Source organism: Triticum dicoccoides, chromosome 2A, assembly GCF_002162155.2.
Source record: "Triticum dicoccoides isolate Atlit2015 ecotype Zavitan chromosome 2A, WEW_v2.0, whole genome shotgun sequence".
Lineage (NCBI taxonomy): Eukaryota > Viridiplantae > Streptophyta > Magnoliopsida > Poales > Poaceae > Triticum > Triticum dicoccoides.
In genome coordinates this window covers 217,960,361-217,967,156 of record NC_041382.1, presented here as the reverse complement: position 1 = coordinate 217,967,156, position 6,796 = coordinate 217,960,361, and positions in this window count along the sequence as shown.

The window sequence follows — 6,796 nt, the reverse complement described above, 5'->3', positions numbered from 1 at the left end:
TGTTTCCCTTTTTATTTTATTTTGCCACTGTTTTCAAATTCAAAATAATTTCTTACAGTGCCAAAACATTCTGAAATATTTTATGTTACCTCTCTGGACTATTCCAAAAGTACATAAAACATTTCAAAGCATTTGCAAATATATTCATTATATATTATGAATATATCCCCAAATTCAAATAGATTATTGATTTAAATTCAGAGACCAAATAATTCCTTAAAAATATTCCAGAATTTTGGTTTGATATATAACTCTTGCCAAAATTCACAAAACTATTTTTAGGGCATTTTGGATTCACAGAATGCAATTTTAAAGGGTGCTTGCCCTTCTTTTATTTAGGGTTTTGAGGCTTCCAATATTCCTCAATTCAAGTTTTCAAAAATATAGACATGATGCACACATGAAGCTAACCTAGAGCAATGCCAGAAGCTAGGGATGTGACACACGGGCGGTCATAGCCACACCTGCAGCCATGCTTGGTGGGGCAGAGGAAGGAAGGGTACGAGGCTGCCAAGGCAGCACTCAAGCCAGTGGCATGGAGAGTAAAGGGACAAGATGGACCTCCCCCGGCAACACTCTTGCCGGGAGGGCCTACGTAGCCCCGGCAAGAGCCTTGCCGGGGCGACTTGCCCAGCACCAACAAGGCCACCACCCTTGATCCTAAGAGTTCTGACACCATCGACAACATCGAGACCAAGACTCTGGGGTGCCTGCATGGTGGCATGCATATCTTTGTGAAGACCAAAGGCCTGCGAGTCTAGATAAGCACCAGAAGACCCCCGGCAAGATCCTTGCCGGGGACGACCGAAGACCCCCGGCAAAGATCCTTGCCGGGGACGGCCGTGAGACCCCGACAAGACCCTTGCCGGGGGTGTTTGCGAGGCCATGGCCAGGCCCGCACCTGCCAAGGTTTCACTGCCCCGCGGCCGTTCCGATGCGGCAACAAGCCCGCCCACTAGACAAGCGCCTGCATGGCAGCATGCAGCTTCTAGGCCAACTAGTCAAGCACCTGCGTGGTGGAATGCAGATCTTCGTGAAGGCCCTGTCGCCACACTAGCACAGCGATCAGCCAACCAGCATGGTGCTGCATGCCTCGTCAGCCTGGACGCGCGTCGAAGCAAGGCGAGGCAGCGATAGACGGGACGAGCTTTGTTGCCGTCCCCGATAAAGCAAGAGAGCACGTAGGCGGCACATTAAATGTGTTTGTCCTACGGTGTTAGGCGATAAACTTGTACACTATAGATACTTTCCACCTCCCGTGTGCCACTGTGGCGACCCCTTTGACATATAAAAGGAGGCCCAAGGCGTACTGTGGAAGGAGTCGGACTTTTGGGACTGGGCACGCATTGTAACTAGTCCAAGAACTGAAGAACACAAATAAACACAAACAAGCAGGACTACGGTTTTATGCATCATTTGCGGCCCGAACCAGGGTAAATATCCCCTCATGCTGATCGCTAGACCTGCTCTTTAAATAACTCTTCACCCCCGCCAACTGTAGTAGGGGTCCCTGGGATCCCATAGGTGTCATTTTCCCCGACATCTTTGGCGCGCCAGGTAGGGGGCGTGAGGCTGTGAAAATCTGGTCTAGAAGTTAGAGCATCGACTCCTTCATCGCGATGGCTCCAGAGAAGAATAAGGCCCCAGCGCTCTGGTGCCATCAGCCAGGCGAGTAGTGTCGTCTGCAGCCGCAACAACCATCTGTGTGGAGACGAAAAGCTAAGTCACGCAAAACCTTGAGAAATTTCCTTTTTATAGGGTTATTTTCCTCGAAAGATTTTGCTCCTTGTATGGAGAACCTGCACACAAAGGAACCCTTCCGCTATTGGCAATGCCCTTGTTCTTTTTCGAGTCCGCTCAATAGTTCGAGCGGCTGCGCCGAGAACGGCGAGGTGGCTTGCCCGGCAGCTAGCGCCCCCAGCAGACTGCTAAGGATCCGTTCCTCAAAGCACCGTGGCACGGGTTTACATGTCGGCAAACCTATCCAATTAAGCGTAGGGTGTGTACATACAAAGAAAAATCAAACAGGAAGATAGCATGCACTATTTCGAAATACTGCAAAGTTATATTACATCAGTGGTTGCCGCGGTTCTGACTTAAGATAAAATTGTCTTGGGCATGAACTCACAGCAGCAATGAGGAACGGGGTGGCTTGTCCCGGCGCTGGCCTTCCAACCTCTTGACTCCGTCAACGCAGCTGATGATGGGCTCGATATGCTCTTTGAGTGCCTTAAGGTCCGCATCCTCTGTCAAACTCTCAAGCGCATTGGCGAAGTTGACGCTAGGGTTCCAGAATGCCACCTTGGTGAGCACTTTGGTCAGGGTGCCCCGGCAAAGCTTCTGAGCCTCATTGGCCAGATAAGTTGCCCGACTGGAGCGGAGCTGCACCAGGGTGTCGAGGACGCGCTCAAAGAACAAAGTCAGCCTGGCACTGGGGCTTATGTTCACCTCCTGGGAGTACCTGAAGTCTAGCATGCCCATGATGGCTAGCTGCGTGGTGAGCCTCTCCTCAACGTCGACAAGGCGGCTGGTCCAGACCTCCGTGCGGTCCACATAGTCGTTGTGGGCAGCGATGGCGTTCTGCGCCAGCTGCCTCTCGTCCTCAAGGGCCTTGTTTAGGGTCTCCTCACGGGCCTTGACCTCTGAAAGCGTCCATTCCAAGGTGTCCAGCTTCAAGTCGTTGATGGAATCCCTGGCCTCGGAGAGCAGCTTGGTCTTGTCGGAGATGGTGACCTGCAATTCCGCTAGAGTGCAGTTGCTCATGTCCTTGTCCTTCGTCAGCTTTGAGATCTCCTCCATCAACTCCTCCCGCTCCAGCTCCAGTTTCTCCACCTTGCCGACTTGGTCCAGGGCCAGAGCATCAAGTGTATCGTTGTGCTTCTGCTATAGCTCCTGGGTTCGCTTCACGACAAGCTTCTCGATCTCCTCGTTCTTGCTGTGGAAACTGGTGGAAAGCACATATTCACGAGCAACATGGTCTTCCTCCTGGGTTTCCAGCAGAGCTTGTTGCTGCCTTCGGCCAGCTTCGTCCTTGGTGGCATGTTCCTTTGCCGCCTCTTGGACCTTGTCGATGTCAGCCTGCTTCAGGAGGAGCTCTCGCTTGCGCTCGTCCAGCTGATCCTGGGCGGCCTTCAGTTCTTGTCGGGCCTCAGCGAACCAAACTTGCGTCTGAGCGATGCGCTGCTGAAAGTATGCTTCTGCCATGTCCACTGTCGATGTCAAAACCGGCAGATCTCGGGTAGGGGGTCCCGAACTATGCGTCTAAGGCCGATGGTAACAAGAGACAAGGGACACAATGTTTACCCAGGTTCGGGCCCTCTCTATGGAGGTAATACCCTACTTCCTACTTGATTGATCTTCATGAATATGAGTGTTTCAAGAGTTGATCTACCATGAGATCGCAATGGCTAAACCCTAAAAGTCTAGCCTATCTGACTATGATTATGAGGATCTCTGTCTACAGACCTAGCCCTCAGGTTTATATAGACACCGGAGGGATCTAGGGTTACATAAGGTTTTTTACAGAGAAGGGAATCTTCATATTCTGACGCCAAGCTTGCCTTCCATGTCAAGGAGACTCCCATCCGGACACAGGTGGAGTCTTCGGTCTTTGTATCTTCACAGCCCATCAGTCCGGGCCATGTCTAATAGGTCGGACGCTCGAGGACCCCTTAGTCCAGGACTCCCTCAGTAGCCCCTGAACCAGGCTTCAATGACGAGGTGTCCGGCGCGCAGATTTTCTTCGGCATTGCAAGGCGGGTTCCCCTTTCCGAATACTCCAAGATAGTCTTCGGACACAATGAACGTGTACGGATCTGCAACACAAGTACCACACACAACCGCAGAGAATATAATATTGCACGAGTCCAATCCGCTGACAACTTTTTGTAATGTGACATCACGTTTGCTCGGTCATTATTTCGAACCGTTTCTTGTCTTGCCGTTCCATGTTTTGAGGTGCGGTTTCTATTGGCACATCCTGTCGAAACAGAGATCGTGTCCCCTTTTTGCGGGATTCTCATAAATACGGGTGTGGGTAACCCAACCGTTCCATTGGAATGATCCCTTCGGAATAGGCAGGTTTTCAGGCTTAAGAGGAGGCGTTCGATATCCGTTGCCTTTATAAAGGGGCCAAGGGCCATCTTATTTTGCGCCTACACTTTCCTCAGCCCTTCCAACTTTGAGTTCTAGCACCCGAGGTTCGACTTTACTGCTTCAAGCTGCCCAATCATGTCCGAACCCAGCCCACAGGGCCGATGGGTGGCTTCCTCTGTTACAGAGGAGGACATTGCGAAGCTTCGTGCGGCCAGATACCTGACCGCGGAGATCCCCCACAGGCTTCCTGCTCCAGGACAGGTTATTCCTACTCTCAGATCCGGCAAGAGGGTCACATTCATCTCCCACTTCCTGCGAGGTTCGACTTTATTATTTTACTATGGACTAGATTTCCACGATCTGGCCCTAGATTCTTTCCTTCACATCTCGAAGTTCATTATCACGTGCGAGGCCTTTCTCCGTATTCCCCCACACTTCGGCTTATGGCTCAAGACCTTTAGTGTGAAGCCGAAGGTAGTCGATGGGGAACAAGCGGAGTTCAGAAGTGCTACTGTAGCAAGCTTACCAATGCTCCCTGGCCAAAAGGCTCTTTCGCCGAAACTCCCAACCTATGGCAGCGGGAGTGGTTTTACGTCACCGAACCCCGCAGTACCAAGTGGGTGGCTATACCTGCGTTTAGATCTAGCTCTCCGTTATAGCTTGCATCATGGATTAATAAGGGGCTAGACTGGGTATCAATTGACGAAGTGCAGACTCTACAGAGCCGCATCCGCCGCCTCCTTGAGAAGGACGTCGGTCTTATCAATGTGGTTCAAGTAATGTTGGTCCGCCGGGTTCTGCCGTGCCAGCGACGGCCTCTCCGTATGTGGGAGTTTAATCCGGAAGGACCACGAACCCTCCAAGACTTCTTCGATACTACGCACAAAGGAATGTGGAAGTTGTTTTTCGGGAAACGAAAACAGTGGCCGGACACCACCGAGGACATCGGCCTCGACCGCAACCATCCAGATACCTCGGTAAGCACTCGACTCCCGAACAATTTCTAGCTATGTGTGTCGTAATGCGATACTGATCACACTATCTTCTTCTAGGGCTGGATAAAGAAAGTAGAGCGAATTAGGTGTTCAGCCCTCCTTCCCGAAGATTCAGCGGATCCCGTATTAACAAGGATTCTGGCCCCGGCACCGTACCAGATGCCTGTGAAGGAGGACAAGACGGAGAGTAGGAGGACCGAAGGTGGCCTCCATCCTGAAGGTATATTAGACGTTGTGTCCGGGGAGATCAAAATCCCATCGCCTGGAGACAAAGGTAAAGAAGAAGCCAACATCCCTTCTCCTCATGGTAAGAAAAGGGCCGCCTCTGAAGGTCGGGAGGGAAAGGCTCCTAAACGAGGCAAAATGCCCTTGTCGGGCGGCTCAGGCTTGGAGGACGACATCATCGCGCAGTACCACGGCGAGGACAAGCCTTTAGCCAAATCGTAAGTGAACAAGGGTGTTTTAAACATATCATGTTCCTCTCCTGTGACCAAGGTAACATCTAGGATATATGTTTTTACAGCTCGGAACACAGTCTTCTTCAACAATCTTCTTCCTCGGGGGATCTCCTCATGGAGATGATGGAGAGCGAGACGCCTCCACCGGTCTCCTTGCCCAATAGGGCGGACGACTTCGAGGTTTCGTACCGGAGGGTCTCTCCTAATCAACAAGTGGTGCAGGGGATGATGAAGACTCTACCCGAAGGTGATACTTCGGTAGCCCAGGGCCCGGGGCCAAAAAAAGGCCCCGGGTTGTCCGGCTTATAGCCAGAGACAACTCCAAGGACAGATAAACGGATCCCTTCAAAGGGAGGCCATACTGCTACAGCAGCTTCCGGAGATCCAGAAGCGCCGGATATATTGACGAACATGCTGCGACATGGATCCGTCTCAGAGGACCATCCTACCTTGATGGGTACGGTGGTTGAAAAGGTTCTGTGCATGAAAAGCGGATTGAATGAGGCCTTCACAAACCTGCTCAGACACTTCGAGGTTTGTACTGTAATGTTTTCGATTGTGTTTTATTCACAAAATGCTCCTGTGTATAGATAGTAGCCCCTGAGACTCTGATTGGCTTCCCAAGGGAGGCGATCAGAGGATCAAAAAGATATGCCCAGGAAATAATTTGACTAATTGGAACGCAGGCTGTTACCTCCCTGGCTACTGCCCGAACCACAGAGGTTGCAGATCTGCAGTACAAGATTGAAGAAGCGGATGACGACATCACACTTATCAACAGGCGGCTTGACGAGGTGCAAGGTATGTTTCTGGGGCAGTCAGGATATGTATGTATGATAACATGAGCACGAAGCTAGAATTGTATACTGAGACACGCATAACTACAGATGATGCTGCCATAGTGGAGGTCCTTTGGGCTGAACTTACCCTTGCCAAGGAGCAAGCCCGGATGAGTAATTTGGCTGCCAATAAGGCAGCTGACGAGTTGAAAACCGAGCAGTCTGCTCGGTGCCAGTGTGAGGAGAGAATTTCTATCATGGCGCACGAGCTAGAGAAAACCACTGTCCAGTGCAAATTCCTTGAGAGGGATAACAAAGCCAAATTGGCCGATCTCGACAAGGCCTTACAAGAGGCGAGCGAAGCACGGTCCGAGTCTAGAGCGGCTCGGGAAGAGATCCGCAAGCTGGGGAGATAGTGGCTGGTAAGCCTTTCTTATTACAGACTAAATTCAGTGATCCGAAGTATTCC